This window comes from Peromyscus leucopus, chromosome 8a, assembly GCF_004664715.2.
Source record: "Peromyscus leucopus breed LL Stock chromosome 8a, UCI_PerLeu_2.1, whole genome shotgun sequence".
In the NCBI taxonomy this organism is placed as follows: domain Eukaryota; kingdom Metazoa; phylum Chordata; class Mammalia; order Rodentia; family Cricetidae; genus Peromyscus; species Peromyscus leucopus.
Genome location: NC_051085.1, coordinates 41,109,892 through 41,135,069, shown reverse-complemented (window position 1 = coordinate 41,135,069; position 25,178 = coordinate 41,109,892). Strand labels below are relative to the sequence as shown.

The window sequence follows — 25,178 nt, the reverse complement described above, 5'->3', positions numbered from 1 at the left end:
ATATTAGTTCATTTTCCCATTGCTATTTCAAAATAAACCAACAGAAGCGACTTCGGGAAGGAAGACCTTGCTTTGACTCACAGTCTCGGGTTGCAGTTTGTTGTAGGGACGCAGGGTGGCAGCAGAGGGTAGGAGGCAGCCTGTCGCATGGAACCCAGGCAGGAAGAGAGAGATGAAGCCGATCCTCACTTCTCCCCCCACCCCTTTCTCTTTTTATTCAGTCTGGGACCCCTTAGAACACTGGTTTTCAACCTTCCCAATGCAGCAACCCTTTACAGTTCCTCATGCTGCGGTGACCCCCCCAACCATCGAATTATTCTCATTGCTACTTCATAACTGTCATATTGCCACTGTTATGCATCACAATGTAAATATTTTTTTTGTAGATAAATAAATAAAAGTTGCCAAAGGGGACTCAACCCACAGGTTAAGAACCCCTGCCTTAGAATGATGCCTCCCACATCCAGGGTGGGTCTTCCCTTCTCAGCTAAACTTCTCCAGAAACTACCACCCTCGAAGACACATGCAGATGTTTCTCTACTGGGTCACTCTAAATATATTCAAGACGACATTGAGGATTAGCCATCACCTCTTACGTTATGAGGGTGTTTACGTAACCTAAAGTGAATCGGAACTCCTCTGTACATTTTCATTAACACACATCTTATGAGTTTGCCATGATTGAAATGACTTCAGTATCTGCTGGACTGACTTCCGGTTTCCTGTGCGTGTTTGTTTAACATGTCATTGGCTAAGGTCTTCTGTCGTTGGTGTCCCTTTCTTACTGTGACCCGTGTTGTTTTTGAATCTCTTCCAGTGCCTGTACCAACTAATGTTCTAATTAAGTCTTATAACTTGGACGCGACCCTGTGCTGGGAATACCCGGACATGCCACAGACTCCTGTCTTTACTGCACAGGTCAAGAACTATGGGTGAGTATTGTTCATTGATTATTTCTATTCTGTTTTGATCAGAATCTCTGCATATTCCGTAACTCTCTATGTTCCTCCATCATCCCTCCTTTCCCCCCACCGAACTTTAATCAGCTGTCTGTGGATGTCACAAAATGCTCAGGATGCTGACTAGTTCTTCTCAGTAGTGAAGTACAGAAGTACTGCTGCCTTCCAAGATTTCTCTCTAGTCTCTTAGGAAACTAAGATTTATTAGCTGTTAGCAAAGAATACCCAAATGCATTGAAGTAATGTCAGTGAGGGCAAACACCACCTTGACAGTAGTTTAGCGGTATCTCAAATTAAATACTTAGAGGTCAAATGGACTCAAATGGAAAAACAGACTTCAATGTGGATTTGTCTTCTCATGATTTAATTGAAGTTAGCAACTTTTTTTTAAAGATTTTTTTATTATGCATACAATGTTCTGTCTGCATATACACCTGCAGGCTAGAAGAGGGCACCAGATCTTACAGATGGTTGTGAGCCACCATGTGGTTGCAGGGAATTAAACTCAGGACCTCTGGAAGAGCAGCCAGTGCCCTTAACTGCTGAGCCATCTGTCCAGCCCAAAGTTAGCAACTTTTGATAGGCATGCTACGATGGCAATCTTTTTATCGACCATACAGATCATAGTGAATGCTTTTCCCAGGCATGGTAACATGAAGTCTGGTCATTTGAAAAAGGTGTTAGCCACTCAGATCTATCCATTGTACATTCTTTTAAGTAAATAACCTGTAGGGTAAACCGCCATGAGGACATGCATATCCTATTCTACACAAGTCCACAGATATTTCAAGAGCTATTAGTTACTATAACTCTGTCCTAGTTAGGGTTTCTATTGCTGTGATGAAACACCATGACAAAGCAACTTGGGGAGGAAAGGGTTTATTTGGCTTACATTTCCATATCACTGTTCATCATCAAAGGAGGTCAGGACAGGATCTCAAACAGGACCAGGAATCTGGAGGCAGGAGGTGATGATGCAGAGACCATGGAGGAGTGCTGCTTACCGGCTTGTTCCTCACGGCTTGCTCAGTCTAGTACCACTAGCCCAGGAGTGTCCCCACAATAGGCTGGGTCCTGCCCCATCAATCACCAATTAAGAAAACCCCCCAGAGGCTTATGTTCAGACTCATCTTAGGGAGGCATTTTCTTAACTGAAGTTCCCTCTCTTAAATGGCTTCAGCTGGTGTGAAGTTGACATAAAACTCTCCAACACAGTCACTTAGTAAATTGACAGAAACATTAAACTCTGAAAATATACGGTATTTGAAAACTGTGAGAGACAGAAACCCTCATGCATAATTAATGTAAATGGAAATAAATCTGGCCCTGGGGGAAGAACTTTTATCTGACAAAACTTAATATGCTTGCCTGGGCACTTTTTTTTTGTGGTGCTGGAGATCAAACCCAAGGCTTTACACTGGCTAGGTAAGCCGTCTACCACTGCGCTACACCACCAGCTCCCATGTTGCGTGTGTGTGTGTGTGTGTGTGTGTGTGTGTGTGTGTGTGTGTGTGTGTGCAGTAGTGTGTGCATGTATACACACATACATGTGAGGGCAGGACAGCCTCAAATGTCAGTCCTTGTTCGTTTATTTGCTTGTTTGTTTCTTTAACCTGGGTTCTGGGGATTGAACTCAGGCCCTCCTGTTTTACGCAGCAAGTACCTGATTGGTTGAGCTGTCTCTCCAGCCAGGGTTCGCTTTTAGCTCTGTTGATTCCACATGACTGCTACAGAAATGGATTACTGAATTAGCGCTGTAAAATATGAAGGAAATTTCATATTTTATGGACCTAAATGTAGTGGCTTCCAGACTATGTTGTTCAATGAAAAGAAAAGGTAAGTTCTGTAAGGCAGATGCACTGTGCTCCACTGGAGAAGGTGAATGAGATGAACTGTCAGGGTGGGTGTTGTCTGGGAAAAGAAGGGCCGAGAGTGAAAACCCTCAAGCCAGTGAGATTGTCCTCCTGCAAGAATGGGTAGCAATGCTGTGGAAACCAATAGGGAGAGCCTCATGTTTTATTTAGAGTTGCGGCTTCCAGGGTTAAGCCAAGAAACAAAATGAAGATTTTTACAGGGAGTTGAGGGAGTTTAACTTGTTTGATTGGTTTAGCAGGTTTTTGTTTCGTCTCTGTGGGGCTGAGGTCCAACTTGTTCATCACATAAGCAAGCACTGTACCTCCAAGCAACAGCCCCAGCCTGGGAAGACAGAAGAGCAGTTAGAAAGTCTCCCTCGTGATCGAAACAGATGATGGGGACATGTCAATAGCCGTCTCGAAGCAGGCTCTTACTGGCCGGAGGATGGACAGCTTAAGCAACAGTATCAATAAGAACATGATAAATAAGAAAGAAACCCGTTATCCATATTATCATTAAATAATGATGAATTTGGGAAAATGCAAAGCTCTTTGTGAACCAGGAACTTCTAACATGTTGTGTTTTGTCAAGTGGAGCTGATACCTTAGGTGTTATCTCCCTGTAATGCCTGTACATTTTACTGGCAAGATAAATCTAAAACAAAACAAAAACCTGACCACATGAAGAGCTTTTGTAATGTGTCTGATTTTGTAATTGATTCACATCTGTATTAACGGGCTCCATAATGGTTTTAAAACTTAAATATGAAATGTATTGTGTGAGTTCTGTCTCTTTTTTTTTTTTTTTTTTTTTTGTGGTTTTTCGAGACAGGGTTTCTCTGTGTAGCTTTGCGCCTTTCCTGGAGCTCACTTGGTAGCCCAGACTGGCCTCGAACTCACAGAGATCCGCCTGGCTCTGCCTCCCGAGTGCTGGGATTAAAGGCGTGCGCCACCAACGCCCGGCTTGAGTTCTGTCTCTTACAAAGGAATTTAGAGCGAGGGTTAAGGATGCCTTATCTCAAATGCTTGTGACCAGAAGTATTTCATATTTCTGGCTTTTTTCAGATCTTGAAAGGTCTATATATACCTAAGTAGATATCTCAGGGGTGGGACCTAAGTGTAAACATGAGACTTAGGTCATATATATCTTATCCACATAAAGCCGGAAAGTAGCTGTTGTAATTGGTTATGGTGTTTTATCCATTTTTTTTAAATTGGATAATTTTTGTAAGGATTGGACCCAGGGCTTTGCACACGCCCCACAAACTTCCTGTCACTCATCTAGTCCCCTAGTCTCTATGATATTTTGAACAACAAATTTCATACAGGAAACAAACAACTTTGCATGGTGTAGCATCTTTCCTCTGTGACATCAAATGGGTGCTCAACGCCTTGAATTTTCGAGCCATTGGAATTTCCGAGGTTTTGGGTTAAGGATGCTGGGTTTGTACGTTCCATTCGAGACTAAGGGTTTCTTCTTTCATCTGCCTTCTCTGTCTTATTTTATTTTAGCCCTTCCAAGCAGCTGGCTGGATGCAAAGCAAAACACAGATGAATGGCCAAAGTTTGTGTGGTAATAAGGTTTCCCATGTATCACTCTTCCTGTCCATTTTAGGAACGAATGGGTTGACGCCTGCATCAACATTTCTGATCATCATTGTAATATCTATGAACAAATTCAAGATCCCGATATGTCTGTCTGGGCCAGAGTTAAAGCTACTCTTGGACAGAAAGAATCTGCCTACGCATTGTCAAAAGAGTTTATTATGTGCCGACAGGGTAAGTAAGTAAGATTGTATGCATGGGTAACTTCTTAAAATTTTTATTTACTTATTTATTTTTATGTGTATGGGCGCTTTGCCTGCATGTATGTGCACCACATTCATGCGGTGCCCTCAGAGGCCTGAAGAGGACGTTGGATCCCCCTGGGGCTGCTATTACAGGTGTTTGCTAACTACCATGTAGGTGCCGGGAACCAAACCTGGGTCCCCTGGGAGAGCAGCTGGTGCTCTTAACCACTGAGCCATCTCTCTGTCCCCTACATGGATACATTTTAATTCTGAAGTACTTATACTTCTGTGTATGTTTGCTTTTATTGATGGTTGCTACAAGTGTCTAGTAAACGTATGACAGAATTTAAGGAGCCAATGTCTTTTCCTTCCAGGCCCCACAAATAGCACTAAACTGGCCTTCGCTTTCCCGCTTGAAAACCGTTTAACATCCAGTCCATTCAAAGCCTGACCAGTGCTGTTCAGCATGACTAGACATCAGCCTTTCCTTCTCTGTCTGATAGGAAATTTATTTCAAAGTTACATCACAGAGGACGTGGCCGCTGACCTCATTCCTCCTACCTCCCTTAAGTCCTTGAAGACCTTGGGAGCATAAATACCAATGTAACATACATTAACATAATACATTAGAGTTTCCAGCCAGTGATGGTGGCCCACACCTGTCATCCAGCAGACAGGAGGCTCAGGGAACAGTTTGAAGTTTCAGGGCTAGTGAAGAGTTTGAAGTCCGTCTGTCCCAAAGAAACGCAAGTGTAGACTTCTTTCTTGTCTCTGAATCCCAGGTTTCAGCTCTTTGCCATTCCAGCATCCTACCTATAGTTTACTGGTCTCAGCTCTCACTCCAGCTCCAGAATGTTCAGTATCAGTTATAGTCTTGGGCAGGACATCCCACCTTAGCCTATGCCCTAGTCTGATAGACCTGATGGCATCCCTTCCATCTTCCCTTCCTCCCTCCCTCCCCCTCTGTGCCTGGTTGCTTCCACGCTGGCATGCCTGTGGTGTCCACGTGCCTTGATTCTGCCCCCCAACTCTTTGATATATATACTCAAGGTTTTCCCACCGAACCTTCCTTTGCTTACTTTAGGAATTTTTATTCTCTGGGTTCATCTGGTACATGCCATCTTTATGTCAGATTTGTCTGCCACAGTTTTATCAAGGACCTACTGTGTCCCAGAAAGTATGCCTGAGGTACACTGAAGAGTCAACACCAGACCTGGGTGGAAGACAGTATGTGCATGGTACATATGAGAAGCATATACAAACGTTCACCACACAAGCCCCATACATCAGAGACACAGAGGTTGTGCATAGACTATCTGAGTCTCCAGTTCCGATTTTCACAGTAAAAACTGAATCATGAGCAAACTTTTTAGAAGTTTGCCAGACACCCATGGGTGTTAAAGACACTGGTTTCAGTGAGGTAGATAACTAAAGAACTTTCCAGGAGCTGGACAGATGGCTCTGTGGTTAAGAACACTGGCTGTCCTTCCAGAGGACCTGGTTGTAATTCCAGCACCTACATGGCGGCTCACAGCCACCGGTAACTCCAGTTCCAGGGAGTCCCAGACCTCTTCTGACCTCCACAGGCACCATGCATGCTCATGATATGTAGACATACATGTAGGCAAAATACTCATACACACAATAAATAAAAAAATAAATAAATAAGGGCCTTTTCAGGGACAGTTTTTAGAAAACAGGTTATTAAGCTACAAAAAATAAGGATAAAAGAGAAGGTATTTCCTTGAGTTTCTGTTTTGTATGCTTACGTGGGGTGGAGAGCTCAGGAATGAACCTGGGCCTTATGGTGCTAGGCAAGTGCTCTACCCGGGAGCTACATCTCCAGCTTTCTGGTTTTACTTCTTACTTTGACACTGATTTGCCTAGGCTGGTTTCAGACTCATTCTTCAGCCCAATCAGCTATTGAGCATAATGGTCCTCCCGCGCTATCCTTCTCAACAGCAGGCGCCTTACAGGCGCATACCACCAGCCCAGCCTATTCATCTTCTAAAAACCAACATTTCTGGCTAATCGTACCTTCCTAAAGACAAAGTCAGACGTGAAATCAAATCACTGAAGCAGAGTTGAGGCAAGAGAGCTTCTCATCTGAGATTTATTCAACACTGGATTCTTAGAATGTCTTCTAGATCTTCGCAGAGTTGTTGAAATGCATCCATTGATTTGGGGGGGTGGGGGGGATTTAGTAGCTGTGCTGGGAGGAATTATACTTTCCTTTTCTTCCCAGGGAAAGTTGGACCGCCTGGCCTGGCCGTCATCAGGAGGCAGGACCAGCTCACTGTCGATGTGTTTCACCCGGCGGTTATTGTAAACGGAGAAAGGCGTGGGATCATGTTTGAGGATGAAAGCGCCTGCCACACCTTCTACTACACCATATACGTGCAAAGAAACAGGAGTGGGGAGGTGTGTGCTCCTCTTTTCTCTTTTTTAAATATAGGAATCATGGCATTGCTTGTGCAAGCTGCTGTCATACACTGTAAGGTAGACTGCTGTTCATGCATATGCAGAGCAGATTCATGGGTCGTGGATTTCTGGTAAGGAAAAAACAAACTACGTAAATACTATTGCAGGGGGCCCAGTATGGAGTTAGTTGCCAACACCGGCCAGCTGATGCCTTCAAGTTTTCTCTTTGCGTGTTTAATCGCAGGGCCCTCTCTAGAATGTTGCTTTCTCTATGTACCTGTTTCCGCTGGTGAGTTGGGGATCATCTTAGGATTTTTTTCTTTTCCCTTACTAATAATGTACAGTATATAAAATAATATGCAGCCATGATTGATTTCTGAAAGGTAAGCTAGCCTTTGGTAAACACCAGTGATATAATTGCATTCCTCTGGCAGTGGTCTGGAGTCCATACTTTGATTCAAACTGTGCCCCCTCCGTTCTGCTCGGTGTCCCCGTTTATTTGTGTAGTGGTTATCAAAACCATACGATGTACCTTCTAAGTACACAGAACTACAGAAGCGAACGGTACAAACAAAACTCGGGATATCCCGCTGCAGCAGAGAAGGGTGGGGGCAGCCCGCAGGGGTGGAGCAGTGACTTTGGGTGGAGGGGTCAGAGGACCCTCCCAGGAAAGGTGACAGCTGGAGCCAACGCTGGGGTCAGAAGCTGGCCCCTGCAGCTGTATGTGGGGACATCATTTGAAGCATAGGACCTGGGAAAGGCAGAGATCTCTGCAGAGGCACAGTTGGCCTGTGCGGACAGCACCAGGGGCCAATGAGCTTAGGGGTGGGGTCCAGGGGGCAGGTGTAAACAGAGCAGGCATGGGGGGCGTGGCTTTTGTTTTCTTCTCTTGAGCAAGATGCTGCTTGCCCCTGGCTCACTGGAAGTTCCATGCACTTTCCCAGAATGCCCTTCACCATTTCCTTCTGGCACATTCCTGCTTACTCTTTGGGTTCAGGGGTTGTCGGCTCCTCTTTGTATTCTTTCCGTACGCAGTAGATAATTCCATTTCGGGTGGCTCAGTTGGTTTTTCCTTGTTCCTTGTAGGAGTCATCTTACAGTGCTCCTGACTTTCTGTTACAGTTCTTACCTCTTCTCTGCCCTGAATTGTTAGGCACATTAAACTGACACTGTAGTACACATGTGTTAGTCACCTGAACAAACACCCAGGACAACCAGCTTACCAAGTGTCGGTTTTAGAGACACAAAGGGTGATGCTTGCATCTGCTCAGCTCCGAGCACATCACAGCAGCACGTGTACAAGTGATGACCACTCTTTCTCCCTTTCTCCCCGAGCTGGGAACCAAACCCATGACGTCATACACACGAGGCATGCACCATGCTATACACCACTATCACGAGACATTTCATCTCAAAGCAGAGCAGAAGTAAGGGAGGTGGTAGCAGAGGGTGGGGGGAATCTCAATACATTTCAAGGGCATGTCGCTATGTGTTCATTATTTTCCCATCACTGAGACCACATATCTGACAGGAACAACTTAAAGCAGGAAAGGTTTATTTTGGCTCAGTTTCTGAAGGTTCAGTCCATGGTCACCTGGCTTCAGATGCTTGGACAGACATGTTGGAGCATGAGGCAGGAGTAGCCAGGATGAGGCGCCCTCAAGGACTAAACCCCAAATGACCTACTTACTCCAGTTAGACTCTATCTACTTCTGAGACTTTCCAGAACCTCCCATAATATCACTACCAACGGAAGACCTAGGCCTTACTACATAAGCCTCTGAGGGACATTTTAAACTCAAAGCGTAACCACTTCCTATGAGGCTGGTCTTATAAAGGTCTCAGCCAGGCACACCCCAGGATTGCCACCTCAGAGACCCGCCCTTTAATATACAGGCCACACTGGATACCTAGCCACACCACGGGAGTTGTGTGTCCAGGCCCGAGCACGGGTGAACATGGGCTCTAGCTAGTAGATGAATGAACTACAAACGTACTTAGGACCTTTTTATGTACTTACTGCACAGAGACCCTGAGGCCTTCATGTAGCTACTTTCTTATGCTTCCTGTGAAACGCTTTCCTCTCTCTCCAGCTGCTTCTGGTATTCTAGGAACTGCATACGTAAGTATTGGCTAGTTCCACAGCCCCTGAACATTTCTATTCTTCAAGTCTTAAACAATACCTGTTCCCATGGAGAGCATTTTAACAACTGTCCTTCCTCATGCTGGGTTGAAGTCACAGATCGACTTATAATTTGATATCAAAGCTGGTTTTAATTTCATATTCACTCTATACATGTTTTCCTTCAAAGTTTAATCAATGCAATGATTTTCCCCCTCAGATTAAAGAAGGCATACACTTTCTTATTGTTGTTTTTCCATGTAGATCCTCTATACAAGTCACAACATTGATATAGAAGATTGCAGTGAAACTCTGTGCCAGTTCAACATCTCAATGTCCAAACTGGATTCCAGATACTGCGTTTCAGTAAATGGACACTCAGAATTCTGGGACATTACAACAGAAAAATCAGAAGAAGTCTGTACTCCCCTTTTCCAAAACTCAAGAAAAGGTAAGCTCTTGCCCCCTCCCCTCTAGATGAAGACAGAGAATGTTAACTGAAATAGGGCAATGTGAAAATAAATGGATTGATTTATAACTTAAGCACATGTCTTTTCTTTTAAAAAATATTCAATAATCCCTTTCCCCAGAAAAACTCCTAATTAAAAATAAGACAGTTTCTCGGGCATTGAAATGTACTACAGCAACCAAACTAAAAAGCCACGAGATGGCTGACCCAGGAAAGAAAAGATATGTAACAAATATATGAAATTATGTACACAAATATCTGTGTTTCAAGTAGTAATTTGACAATGTGTTAACTTGAGAAAAGCCAGAAGAGGACCATAAAGATGTCACAGTGAAGCCGGGTGGTGGTAACGCACGCCTTTAATCCCAGCACTCGGGAGGCAGAGCCAGGCGGATCTCTGTGAGTTCGAGGCCAGCCTGGGCTACCAAGTGAGTTCCAGGAAAGGCACAAAACTACACAGAGAAACCCTGTCTCGAAAATCAAAAAAAAAAAAAAAAAAGATGTCACAGTGGGTGAAGGTACCTGCCTCCCAGACTTACGGCCTCAGTTGGGTCCAGGACACACACACACAGTGGGAGAAGAAAGCCAACTCCCTCCAGTTGTCCCATAATCTCCACTCATGTGTGTTGGCATGTGCATGCAGACACCCACACACAAATAAGTTATGGAGCTTGTTTCTAAAGGTAGAAGAAACGGTTACCATCAGTCACAGCTTGGGGTTTTCTTTGCATCCTGGTTTTGTCCTGGGTTTCTCCACACAGCTGTGATACAGTGTGTCGTGTATATAATTATGTGTATTGCGCATGCTCTTTAGGATTTGAAGGGAATCTCTTCCATAGAGGAGGACATTTTATCAGATGCCCTTCCCTGTGCTGTGTTGAAGTCACAGACTGACTGACTTGCTATCAAGCTGATTTTAATTTCATATTCACTCTATACATGTTTTCCTTCAGTGTTGACCAGGATAAATGCAATGATTTCCCCTCCCTCCCCCCCAGAATGAAGAGGCTATGCACTTTAGTGCACTTTTTAAATAGAAGAATATTTTTTAAAAAATTTTTTAATGTCTTATCATTTTCTTTTGCACACTTTGTTAATATTTTTAAAATCTATAGACTATTTCATCTTGTGAATGATATTCTTTTTATTTTCCCATTTTCAAGTTTTTTTAGAATATCTTTTCTATGCTAAAAAAGGTACTAATTTTTTCTTAATTCAATTGACTTTTTTAAAAAAAGTATGCTTTTCCCTTTATAAAAAAAAAAAAGTATGCTTTTCCAGGGGAACAATGAAAGGCAGTTGAAAAGGAAAGGAGTGTTATGCAAGCCTCCAAGAGAGAAAATCAATCAGTAATCCTGCCCAGCTGTGACATTTATGAAACACAGCAGTGATCGTCATGGCACGATGTCCCCAAAACTGAAATAGTGGTATTGACATCTTGGGGATAACCCACAGCCGCTGACGCGGAACGTAAGACATGCTAGGTAGAAGGGAACTCATGCCCGGCACTGTAAGTGTAGCCAACTGCCCGTGACCGATGAGGCCGTGGAACCCAGATAAGAGCCTGCTGCTGCCCCGCGCCCAAACCCGTGTACTTCCTAACTGTTCCGAATACCATGCTTGTGCACCCACAGATAATAAGTGCAGCTCTCGCCCCTTATCAAAGAAGCTTCTCTTTTCAGCCGACAGAGACTGTTACGGAACGAAAAGCCCCCACTGGCCATGATGCAGAGAGCAGCTGAGTGGGGTGCCGAGCACCCACTGATATAACCACAACCCCTACACCTGAGGCTCAGGGAGGGCTGCAGAGAGGGGGCGGGGACAGTTTTAAATCTCACCAGTGTGGCGGCCTAAACAATGGCAACACCACGTGACATGCCAAGATGGATGAGTGGAACCTTCCAAGTCCCCACCCCTGGAAGAAGAGCTATAGGCAAGGGTTGACTCCTGAGAGAGGGGCAGTCAGCCTTCCCCGGCCGGGCGTGAGCTCCCAACTATTTCTCCAATGTCAAGTGGTCGGCCCTAAAAATATACACCTTCCGGCAGCTCTACCCAGACTCAGCAGGCTGTATTTATATATGTCTATGTATGTATAACATGCGTATGTGTTTCAGACAATAGAGATCCTTGAGAATCTCAAAGGGTAGCTTGGAGGTAGAGAAAGACCAGCCGCACTGGCCTGTCTGTGGGAGTGGGGAGCAGGATCTGCTTGGTGGGGATCCGAGATGATCAGAGTACACTATATACATATGTGCAATGTGATAATGAAGCCCGTTATCACATAAAATTAATACATGTGGATGAAAACTCCTGAAAAGAAGCTGTGTCTGCAGGGACTGATGGGGATTTCAGTGCTATAGAGAAGCTGGAATGTTATAGATTACTTTGTCTTGGGCTATTTTAGCCTTCTGGAACAGCCATGCCTTGCCCCACTCTGTATCTGAACTCACACCTCGTGATAGTTAGTAAAAACCTCTCAGAGGCTGTTCACTTAGAACACTGTCTTCCACCAGTCCGAGAGGTAGGAATGTCACGAGCATCGTGGACCTGGAAGATAGCTCCCACATCTCAGTGTGTCTGCCTCTTGGCTGCACTCACCAGGACAGTTTAAACTTGCCTTGATGGGTGGCTTTCGTTCTGTAAAGCTATGAAAACCCTCTGAAACTGCTTTCACATTGGAACATGGACTTTGGGGTAAACGAAATCTGTGTTCCTGCTCTGTGCTCACTCATAGTAGCTCTAGAGTAAACTGTCTCTTGTTCTCTTTAAGGTGAGAGCTCTGGTTTTTATGTCGACAATGTGAAAAATACCACATATAGTATTTCGCAATACTAATTTTAAGTATTTCTGACCAAAGATGAGGTACTCTAGTTGGCTTTCCTATGACTATTCTTCACTAAAATGTTGATTTTTTTTTTATGACTAGTCACTAAAATGTTGATTTTCCTGTGACTAGTCACTAAAACGTTGGTTGGAGACTCTCTCAGTAGTTCAGGTTTCTATTGCTGTGAGAAAACACCATGACCGAAGCACCTTGAGGAGAAAATCAGAAGGAAAGGCTTGTTTCGCTGACGTTTCCACATCACTGTCCATCATTGAAGGCAGTCGGGCCAGGAACCTGGAGGCAGGAGCTGATGCAGAGGCCATGGATGGATGCTGCTTACTGGCTACTCCTCATGGCTTGCTCAGCCTGCTCTCTTACAAAACCCAGGACCACACCAGTTTGCCAATATACATTAACAGAAAAAAAAAAAGAAAGAAAAACACTAATTAAAACCCAAACAAAACTCTTTACAGTTTACTGGAATACCAATGCAAGTATAAACTAAACATACCCGAACACTGGCCTTTATCATAGCCCTATAAAACTAGGTATGACTTCTGCTAACTTATTAAATGTTTTATGATAAGATTTAACCCTTCCGCTGAGATTCTGTCAGTCATTCCTTAATGTAAAACATTACCAATATGCATCCCATTTACATGCTAGTGTTGTTCGAAACTTAGGTGGTCTTTTAATAAAAAAAAAAAAAACCCAGAGCCAGATATTGGGGTGAAAACTGAAAGATCAGAGAAGCAGAACAAGCCACAGCCAACCTCACCTCGCCAACTCCTCAGCTGATCCTGTTTCCACAAATCCTCAGACTGAAATCCTGAGTCCTCACCCTGAGAAAGGGTCTCAGCTGAACTGCTTTAGTTCCTGTTTCCTCGGGCCTTGTATACCTTTCTCCACCCTGCCGTCCCTTCCTGGGATTAAAGGCTTGCCTGCTTCCCAAGCAAAGACATGAGATCTCAAGTGCTGAGATTAAAGGTGTGTGCCACCACTGCCTGGCTCTGTTTCCAGTGTGGCCTTGAACTCACAGAGATCCAGATGGATCTCTGCCTCTCGAGTGATAGGATTAAGGGTGTGTGCCACCACTGCCTGACCTCTATGTCTGATCTAGTGGCTGGCTCTGTAATCTGATCCCCAGATAAGTTTATTAGGGTACACAATGTATCACCACATGCTAGTCATCAGAAAACAGTAGATAGACACATTGATAAAGGTAAGAATGTTCCCATGTTCACATATCCCCCAAAGAATGCTGTCTTTATGTTCAACTTAGTTTGGGGCCATTAAATTATATGAGCGTAATTACCTTATCAACAAAATTTATCAGTTGATCGGTATCTTAAACTGACTCTATGGCAACACAGGCAAGCACTGAACTGAATAACCATTGTCTACAGAGACCAAGGATCCATTGTATGTGTTGTTACCATGCATTAGTGTGTATGTTAGCGGCTCAGTGTGGTATTTCTGCATATGTGCATTGCAGTGCTGATCAGCTCCAGCTCCCCTGTTGCCCCGCCCTTCTCCAGATTCCTTTCCCTACCCCTGCCCATCACTAGTCTACACTTAGATGACTTTGGCTTTTTGAGAGAAGGTCTCTCTGTGTATAATCCTAGCTGGCCCGCACTTTCCGTGTAAGCCAGGCTGGCCTTGAACTTCTGGCATTCTTGCCTCTGCCGACCTAGTATTGGGATTACAGCCATGCACTACCGTACCCCAAGCAGGCTGACTTTTTCAAGCTTCAAAATATGAGAGGACACGCTGTACTTGTTGGGCCAATTTTGCTTAGCATGTTATTCCACAGTTCCATCCATTTTCCTGTAAATGGCAAGATTTTAACTCATACGTATGGCTACATAGTATTGGTATGTATGTATATATATATATAGTGTATGTGGGTATATGTGTGTGTGTGTGTGTGTGTGTGTGTGTGTGTGTGTTATACATTAGAAGATATTTTCCTCATCCGTTCGTCTCCCCCTAGGGTATTATGAATGGTTCTGCAATATACATGGACATGCGGTGATCTCTTTGCCATCCAGTTTCATTTAGAGAGATGATTTGCTATTGCAGTTTTGATTTGCGTTTTCCTGGTGGCTAAGGACGTATCATCTTTCCATGTATTTGTTGGCCATTTTACTTCCCAGGAGTGTGTATTCATTTCCCCATTCTTTAATTGGGTTACTTGTTTTGTTAGGTTTTTTAAAATTCCTTATGTTAACTTTTTATCAAATGAGTGAATGGCAGCTGTTTTCTCCCGATCTCTTCACTCTGCAGACTGTCTCCTTTGATAGGCCTGATTTTACAGAATTCATTTGCAAGGTCTTTTGTGTCCTGTCCAGAGCATCACCTATTCCTTTGTCTTCAAATATTCCTCCTGTTTTCTACTCTTAGGTCCATCTTGAGTTGATTTTTGTGGAAAATGTGGCAAGGATTATATTCTCCACGTGGCTGTCGGGTTTCGCAGCATTTATTGAAAGGTCTCCTCTTTAGCGGTCTGTAGCTAGCAGGGCTCGTTTCTGGACCCCCGCTCTGCTGCACTGGGCTGTCCATCTGCTGGTCTGCTCCTAGCATGCTGCACTTTGTTGCCATCCCTTTAGTTTAAAATCAGGCATTTTGATTCCTGCAATCTTGATCTTTTTGCTCAAAATTGTTCCGGCTATTTTGGGTCTTTTGTGGTGAATTTCATATGAATTTTGGGATTGTTTCTTTTAGTTCTGTGATGAGTATAATTAGTATTTTGGTGGAGATTGCATTCAAACTGTAGACTTCAGTGCTGGTACAGATGTTTCCAAATGCATGGATTTGGAAAGTCTTTCCATGTTTTGTTCTTTCGATCTGTTTTTCCAATTTTTTTTTTTTAATTTTCACTGGCAGAGTCTTGTATGTCTTTGGTTACATTTATCCCTAGGCAAGGTTTTGCTTTGTTTTTGTTTTTTTTTAAGCTATTGTGAAGGGGATTGTTTCCATTATTTCTTTTCACCAAATTTAATATTGATGCTGTTATTTTTATATTTTGATTTTGTATCCTGTACCTTTATTGTTTTCATTAATCTTTTTTAAATTTTATTTTATATTTATGGGTGTTTTGTCTTTATATTTGTCTAATGGACCACGTGTATGCAGTTCCTGAGAAGGCCAGAAGAGGGCATCAGATCCCCTGGGGCTTGAGTCACCTGTGGTTGTAGGCTTCTTTGTGGGTGCTGGGAATTTAACCCCCAGGTTCTCTATAACAGTAGCCAGTGCTCTTAACCACCAAGCTATTCCTTTGGAAAGCTAGGCTGAAATGTTAGACCAGACATGTAAAATTTAGTATTAATAACTTTCAGGCCATTCCATAAAAGCTTCAAATATGGATTAAAACAATGTACTGCATTTTGTGCTAATTTGCATTAAGCTATTTGGAAAACAAAATCCTACTTTATATACAAAATTGGTGCACTTATCCCAAGTCCAATTTTGTAAAAAGCCTAAATAGGAAAACAAAGGAACTGATGTGATGATGGCATGGTGGCAGTACCTTAGCTAGTGTCTTGTCCCCTTGTCACAGGAATAGGTCTTGGGTGCTGTCTCCTCAGCCCAGTGGGATTTCAGTGGGACTTCTAATACAACACTGATAATCACTATTTATTTATTTATTTATTTATTTATTTATTTATTTATTTATTTATTTATTGCTATCATATTGATTTACTTTGTTTAACCACAGCCCATAATGGACAGGGCGTAAGCATTTGTTAAGCAGTAACGTGTGGTTACTGTTCCAAAGAGGGGGGCTTTTGAATAGAAACGAGAGTCATGAAATGCTGTTAAGGAGACACGCACCTGTCACAACATTTAGACTACTATTTATTTTTAGAAGAGAGGACTCTGGGAAATGCCGCTGCTGCTGCTTTGTGACTAAGAGAGCAGGGTAAGAACAAGATACACAAAGGGGGTGTGTGTGCCCACAGTCTTCACTGCTGTGCGATGCTCGTCTGTGGGCCTGAGCTTGTGTGTGCAGGTGGCTCCTCTGTGTTTTTATGGCACACGAGGCTTCGGATGGATAAGTGGTAAGGAGTTCTGAGGAGCAGGGCTGGATTGTTTTAAGTTATCAGCAATGTTGCCAGAATTTACATCTTCTCAGGAAAGGCATTTTTAAAATGCTTTTTTTAACTGAGGGAACTGTGTCCCTTGGTAGCGCCCTGCTGTGAGGCCGTGAAGATGTTTCAGAAGCTGTTTCAGCTACCTGTGTCTTGGCAGTGTAGTCCCAGGATGCTTCAGCCCTGGGAAGAGCCTGACTTCTAGCTGGGGGACCCTGACTTTTCAGTTACATTGCCCAGTTCTGCTCCAGTGTTCCTTCAGACACTGATGACGTCGACATGTACATCTGCTGAAGATTGGTGCGAAGACTTTTCGATGCAGAGTGTCTTGTCGGCTCTTTGTGATTGTGCCTTTTCTTTTTCCTTTTTTAGATTCGATTTGGATTCTGGTTGTTGTACCTATTATCGTCTTTCTAGTAGCTGTCCTGGTATTTGCATATTGGCATATTAAGAAGAATCCATTTAAAAGAAAAAGCATAATGCTACCAAGTCCTTGGTAATATATTTAATTATTTATTTAATTGTGCACCCTAACATTAATCTGAACCTTCTTTGACAGTCCCTTCAATACTAAGTATCCTTCAGGAAAATGATGTGCTCCATGACTGGCATTCTATTTAATCTTGTTAGAGTAGTTTCACTGGACACTAATCTTTCAGTCTGCTGTATACCCAAAGCCACATGTATTTCACTGTGCACCAGGTACCTTTTTTATAATGTTCAGGATGAAAACTGATAAGTTTGGTAAAGAGCTAAAGGTCCAGAAGGAACAGTTCACTCTAGTACGATCAGTGTAAATGTACAATACAGGAGAGGCTTGCTCATGAGCCAGCAAAGACCTTGCTTGCCCCACTTTCGAGGATGGCGGTTAGTTAGGCCTCTCCAAGAGGCAGTGATATGGGAGAGCCCCCCAAAGTTGGCTTTTGAAGAGCTGCAGACATGCAGATACTTCTCACAGTTGGCATTTAGAAGGGAAGATGGCCCACAGTGAAAACTATCACATTTGACATTCAAGTGTAGTCATACTCGGTCTCTTGAGATGATTTCAAGACTGCTTGAAGGTAATGAAATGATGGCATGTTGACTCAGACATGACAGGAATAATATCTACAATGTTCGAAGGGCGCAGTGGGATTTTCTGTAATTAACAGTCTCCAAGGTGGCGATGGACTGTATCTACAATAAGTAGACAGTACGTATGTGCTCTATCCGTCCTCCTCACTATAGGGAAGCAAGAGACCACCTGGTATTGAGCCATCCCTTCCTCATTAGAGCAGGAAAATGGTTCTGACCCTCCAGCAGTGGTGGTCAAGATGTAACTGTATGCCCCTTGCCAGGAAGCTGCTGGCCCAGCAGCCATTTACATAATCCTTCCAGTCATTCATCCTGAGGAAGTAATTTCATAAATAAGAATGTGTGAAAGACGCAGCATGTTCTGTGTCTGTTAAAGTAAACACCACTCTAAAGAAATGCCAAGTCACTGACATGAAATGTACATGGGGAAGACACTTGCTGGAGCTTCCCCTCAGACACATAGACGATGGCTTGAAAAAGGCAATATGCATTTATGAGATAGTTAATGACTTCATATTTTCAGTCTTAAATAAGTTCCATTACAAAGAAAAGGGCTGGAGAGATGGCTCAGCAGTTAAGAGCATTGGCAGCTCTTCTGGAGGTCCTGAGTTCAATTCCCAGTACCCACAGGGTGGCTCACAGCCATCTACAATGGGATCTGATGCCCTCTTCTGGCATGCAAGTGTACATGGAGATAGAGCACCATATACATAAAATAAATAAATCTTAAATTATTAAAAAGGAAAAAAAAAAAAAGAAAAGGCAAGCTGGGTGTGGTGGCTCACATTTAATCCCAGCACTTGGCAGGTAGATATCTGTGAGTTTGAGGCCAGCCTGTGAGATATCTGTGAGTTTTGAGGCCAGCCTGAGTTCCAGGCCAACAGGAGCTGCATAGTAAGACCTTGTCTCTAAATAAATAAATAGAAGAGTCAAGCCACGTGGTGGCACACATTTTATGCCCTAGCATTTGGGAAAGCAGAACAAAGGAGTTCAGGGTTATCCTCTGCTACATAGTGACTTCGGGACCAGCCCAGGCTACATGAGACCTTGTCTCAAACAAACAAAAGATCAAGAAAAAAAAAAAAATGCAGTGAGCATATTTTAACTAGTTTTCCGAAATACATCATTTGCTTTTTAGGCTTTTTCTTTTTTTTTCTTTTTGGTTTTTCCGAGACAGGGTTTCTCTGTGTAGCTTTGCGCCTTTCCTGGGACTCACTTGGTAGCCCAGGCTGGCCTCGAACTCACAGAGATCCACCTGTCTCTGCCTCCCGAGTGCTGGGATTAAAGGCGTGCGCCACCACCGCCCGGCTGGCCTTTTCTTTTTTAACAGGCATTTAAGCTCAATAATTTTCCATCTTGCTTTCCTTTCTACGTAGCTCTCTGTGGTAAAAAATGCCACTGCCGAGACGAAACCTGAATCCAAGTATGTATCACTTGTCACGTCGTGCACCCAGCTGTTCTAGAGAACGAGACGGTGATCTGTGAAGAGCACCTGTCCACAGTGACGGCTCCAGACAACCCAGGAGCAACAGAATGTGAAGAACTTTCCGATGAAACCAAGGCTATGGACCCTGAAGGAAGCACTTCTGTGTTGGCCCCTGACAGCCCTCCAACCTCCATACAAAGGGGCAGTTCTTCCCTTTTGAGTAGTGACCAGTCGGAAACCCTGTAGCATCACCACCTACCACTCCAGAAACGGCTCCGACAGGCGGCCTCGTGGCATCAGGCAGCTCCATGTCCGACTCGGAATTCCTCCCACACACTAACGCGGAAACAAAGACGGAAGAGCTCGAGCCCACCCCCGTGCGGAAGGCCCCCGCCTCCTTTGGCTACGATAAACCACACGTGCTGGTGGACGTGCTCGTGGATGAGGGAGACGGGAAGGAGTCTTTGATTGGGTATAGACTCACAACCGATGCCAGAGAGCCATCCTGAGACCACCTGAGTTCGGGCAATGGCGAAGGATCTGATTGCCCTGGGTGGTTTTACTGCTTTGAGTTCATGGAAAGAAGTTGTACCTCAGGCGGTATCAACCACATGGAATGTCTTGATGTAGATCCATGTGTAAGGAACCTGTGGGCCCTGCTGGGTTGACTCCGCAAACTCCAAGACTCTTTCAAAGGAACGTATTGTTGCTTACGAGCTCCTTTCTGGGTGCATTACCAGCGGTGAGTTTTCCTGTATTAACCCTGCCTCCTGCCGCTGCTACTCCGTCCTTATCACCTCAAGGGACGTGTTGGACAGTTTTTTTTCACATGTCTTCATATTGTAAGTTCATGTATATAGCATGTTTACAAGTCTCACTTTGAAGGGAAAGCTGAAAGCTACTCAAAGTTGGACTTAAAGTTTAATTCCAGCTGATAGAATCTGATAGAATGTATCAGTGGGAGTTTGTACATATTTTTATGGAGCATTACTTGTTATTTTTAAGTAAAATGTTTTGAAATCAAAACTTACTTGGGTGTTCATTTATTGAATCACTTGGGCCAATCTTTCAGTTACGTGGCATATTTTTTATATTACTTATTGCTGTGCATTGATGCTGTAGAATTATTTTCTATTTTATATGTATCTAACCTTTAAAGTAATTCTAAAAATAATGTCTTCTTTTAAAATGGGTCAGGGGTGGAGGGGTTCTCAATGGGTAGGAGCTGAACTTGCTGCAGAGGACTGGGATTTGATTCCCAGCACCCATATGGTGGCTTACAAACATCCATAACTCCAGTTCCAGGGGATCCAGCACCTGCTTCTGACCCCCATTGGCACCAGGCACACACATGGCTTACAAACATCCATACAAGCCAGACATTCATCCATGTAAAATTAAAAAACCCTCATAGAATGTGGCATTTCTACAGTAAGTAGCCAAGGAGAAAAAGCCTGTTCCGAGTAGTCCAGAAGGAAAAGCGGGTCACACCGGACAGTGGGGATCAAGAAAGCTTTCCCTGTGCAGTGAAGGAGAAAAAACCTTGAGTGCTGAACGGAAAGAGAATGGTTGACAAGTGGGTGCCAACAGTTTCTGTTTTACAGGAACGATAGAAATCACTAAGACGGTAGAAATATGACCCCTGGCTGGAAAGATTGCTGCATGGTGTGGTGCAAGACGTGCATGAGGCCCGAGTTCAGATCCTCAACACATAAAAAAAGCCAGGTGTGGCTTCCCTTCTTGCAACCCCCAAACAGGAGGCGTGAGGATTCCTAGCTCTCACTGATCAACCAGCCAGTCTAGCTGAAAACAGAGCATCAGGTCCAGGGAAGGCTGTATCTGAAAAGGTGAGATGGAGAACAATGAGGAAGATACCGAAAGTCCAGCCCCGGATTCCGCCCATGTTCTTAGCACTCTCGGTACCAACTTTCTGTGTTAATTACTTTATGTGCTCGTGGGACCAAATACCTGACAAGAAGCGATCTGGGGAGAAAGTGTTTGTTCTGGCTGACGAGTGGAGGAGGGGCTACATCCCATCACAGCATGGAAAACTCAGTAGGAAGAGCAGGAAACCCAATAGTCACATTGTACAGCCTCTGGGAAGCAGAGAGGCTGAGCGTTAATAGAAAGGGGAAGGGGCGATTTGAAAACCTCAAGGCCCACCTCCAGTGACCCACTTCCTCCCACAACCTTCCACCTCCTAAGATCATACAACCTTCCAAAATAAAAGTGTCACCCGCTGGGAACTGCGTAGACATGACTATTCCAAGGTATAGTTAAGGGGAAGATTTTATTGTAGATACGAGGAAGAAAACAGCCAGAGGGGTCTGAAAGTCCAGAGGAAAGAGAGGACCAAGGAAAATCAGGGAAAGCCTAGCCGAAATAGCAGGGTTATAAGGAGAAAGGAGTAGCTGGGGGAGGTTTAAGGTAGGAGGGTAGGACCAGAAGCGCTGAGAACAGCATGGACTTTGTAAGTACTGTGACATTGAGGGAGCATGAGGCCAGCGTGTGCCTTGGTATGCTAATAGGGACCACAGATAGCCATTTGTCCTTTCTGCCAGTGATAAGGGAACTGGCTCCTTTGGTGGAGGAGAACCAGCTTCCCGAGTTCCTGAGGAAAGCTTGCTTTTGTCTAACCACCAGAATTTGGGGATGAGATTTCCTTTGGACCTGACAGAGTTAAGTGTTCAAGCTCATGAGCTGACAACAAAGATTTCACATAGTTGGAATAGCGTAAAATATTATCCAATGATGGTAAGCGAAGAGGATAACAGCCAGCCAGCTGGGAGGGAGTAGGCCTGCTATGTGGGGTGAGCCGATGAAAAGCCATTGTTAAGGCAATATTTAAACAGGCGGAAAGGAGGTGAGGCAATGAGCGTGTGCATCTCAGGAATACCATTCAAGAGAGTGAGAGGGACTGTGCCTGGCATGTTAAGGCAATGTCAAAAAGGCCCTGAAGTCTGCAGAACAGTAGATAAAACGGAGCGTGTGCAGGGGATGAATTTAGAGGTAGCAAAGTCAACTCATGGAGGATCCAATAAAGAACTGTAAAATTCTTCATTTTCATTCTGAGATGGGCAGGTTGGCACATTCTTGAGAGAAATGTCGTCCTAATCTCGTGTTTAAAAGGAACACCCCCACTTGGTGCACAGGACAGTAGCAGTAACAGGAAGGCTAGTCAGGAGGCCATGGCCACAAGTCTGCTAAAACATCATGATAGTAAGGACCCAAGATTATGATGGAGGAAGGAATGGCCAGCCATTCAGATTCCAGTGAAAGCTCTTTCCAGGGTCGCCAAGTGTTTGAAGGTACTTTTGAAAGGACCTAATGGTTGATGATACCACAAAGGGTTTCCAAGGTCAGTGAATGACCTTGATCAAGAACAATCAAAATAGGCTCCCTAATCATGACCTGAACAAGGATGACAACAACAGTCATGCTAATGTAGATAGTGGGGTGCACATAAGGCCTCAACCCTAAACAAAGACTAAGGAATACTGAGATGTGGAGAAATAGCCTTCCCCAGGGAAGAGTGGTCAATCGATTATTCAATACCAAATGGTCCATTCTGAAGACATGAAGCAGACCACACTGACAAGCCATTCTTTGAAAAAACAAAAGCAGTCAAAACAAAACCAATAACCTCTCTTGTCCAGAAAAAAAAAGAGAGAGAGAAAGAATAGAAAATGTTAATTTCATGAAGTTTTACTAAGTTATGTGAATGGAGGTTTTCAAATGTCTATAAATTGAGTGGCCTTTATCAGAATGCTTAGGGCTGGAATTCTTTCAGCTTTTGGAAATTCTCTAGATTTTAGAATTTTTTTTTTAAGATTTATTTATTTATTATGTATACAGCATGTATGACTGCAGGCCAGAAGAGGGCACCAGATCTCATTACAGATGGTTGTGAGCCACCATGTAGTTGCTGGGAATTGAACTCAGGACCTCTGGAAGAGCAGTCAGTGCTCTTAACCTCTGAGCCATCTCTCCAGCCCGATTTTAGAATGTTTTAATATATATATTAATATGTTATGAATAGAGTCAGAGTCTCAATACATACTTCATTTATGTTTTGTTAATATCTCAGTTTGCACACATAGCCTGAAGGGTTCTGACTATGGTGTTCTTAATGCAGCTGCCTTTGGCCGTTTTCCATCACATGGGATCCACTTGTGGTATCATCTCAGCACTCCAAAAGTTTAAGATTTTGGACCCGTTTAGATTTCTTTCCTATATTCAGAGCAGGGATATCCAACCTGTAATATATTTTTGTTTAAGGCCCAAATGACCAAAATTAAACTTAGGTTGGACATCGTGCTGATTGCTTGGTATTTGAATAACAAGGGTCCTTCTTTTCTGAATTCTACTCTGAAAGCAGTTTGGATTACAAACCAATTATTCCAGAATTCAAACCTGTTGAAGGTCATAGGCGTTTCCTAGGGAAGTTATGAGGGTCGTCCAGTGAGTAAGAAAGGGTAACAGGTGTCCCACTTCCCACTATAGACATCCACAGGTCTGGTGTGATGACAGACTGAGGGAGAGTCTGGAGCAGAGACTAGAGACACTCCATCTGACCCACTAAAGATGGACACCACCAAAGTCACCTGAGCATCAGTTTTCAAACACCACTCTAAGGAGAATGAGGGACATGCACATGACCATCTGCTTCCAGTACCTGGCTACAGAAAATGATCTTGGCTCTGTCATTGCTGGATCTGCTGTCTAGTTCATTTTTGCCTATTCATGCCTCGAACAGTACCTGCATCTAACAGGCTAAAAAAAATTTTTTTATTTTGTTTGTTTGAGTATTTTATTCTTCTTTGACATATTTCTATCCCTTTATGGGATGAATACACCAAATGAAGAATGACAATAACAATTTTATAATCCCCACACTGTGAATTTACTCCTCATTCTGGGGCTGTCTACTACAGAACTTTGACCAAGTACTCTCAGCCTCTCCATGCCTCAATTTCTTCATCTGAAATATCAAGAGAACGATACCAACCTCCTAGGCTAAGAGAGAGTTTTAAATAAATTAATGCATATAAAACACTTAACATGGTGTCCCATGATTATTACATGTTATTATTGCCTTTCCATGACCTTTGCTATTTTGAAACAAATTTCAGATATCATGCCATTTTAATCTGTAATACGTCAATGTGTACCTCTAAAAAAGAACAACAAAAATAATAATAAGACCCCCTCAATGCCACATTTAAAAATAAGGTTTTTCCTCAGAAGAATTGTTGGTCTTCTAGAAGCCATCACAGGAGGAAGGAAGAGACTCAAATCTGTCCAAGTCAGGGTCTTAGGTAATCTCCAGACCCAGCACAATGGAGACACCTGTTGTCATAGTCAAGTAGACTCTGCCTCCTGATCAGTAGAGGGCAGGAAGGAAAGGACAGAAAATGTGTCTAAAGCTAGCATTTCATGACTGAAGCAAGGAGAGCAGGGGGCCCCCATTAACTGATGAATGTTCTTTTGACACAAGATGACTTCAGATTTCATTTGCAGCAATCCTGTATGTATTCCTTGGCTGCCAAGTTAACGGAGAAAATGTAATTTGTCTTTTTGTCTATCCAGTGAATCGTTAGCGATGTCGCCTTTCCACGGGTTGTCATATTACTCACCGAGAGAGCTCACTGAATGGTGACAAGACTGATTTGGTGTCTGAAATGTGACCTGACAAAAGCTCAGGTTATGGAGAGAATTTAGTGCTTAGATACATTTTTTTCCCCTGTGATTTGGATGCTAAGGATTGAAGCCAGGATCAAGAACATGCTGGACAAATACTCTGCCACTGATCTATAGTCCCAGCCAGAATTCAGTTCTTAAGGATTCTTACATAACTCTCTCCCCTTCCTCCCAACTTCTTATTTGTTCTCCAAAGTCAGCAGCTCCGTAGAAACCCTAACCTCACTCACTGCTCAACATAACACTCTGAACTCAAGTATTTTCTCTTTCCCCTTAAACTGGAACTTGGAGCGACTTAATTGCTTCAAAATAAGATTCATTGATGGTGAAGATATTGACTATCATCTATGTTCAAATCCAGATGATCACCTACCATTTAAAATATCAGGGCTGGTCCTGAGTTTAAAATCCAGTGGGCAACATCAGCAAATAAGTGAAGGATGATACTG

The 25,178-nt window shown here is 43.4% G+C and overlaps 1 pseudogene; it reads left to right on the top strand.

The window, feature by feature from the left end:
* Positions 1-423: 423 nt before the first annotated feature.
* Positions 424-20,059, top strand: LOC114686010 (annotated as a pseudogene).
* Positions 20,060-25,178: the final 5,119 nt, after the last annotated feature.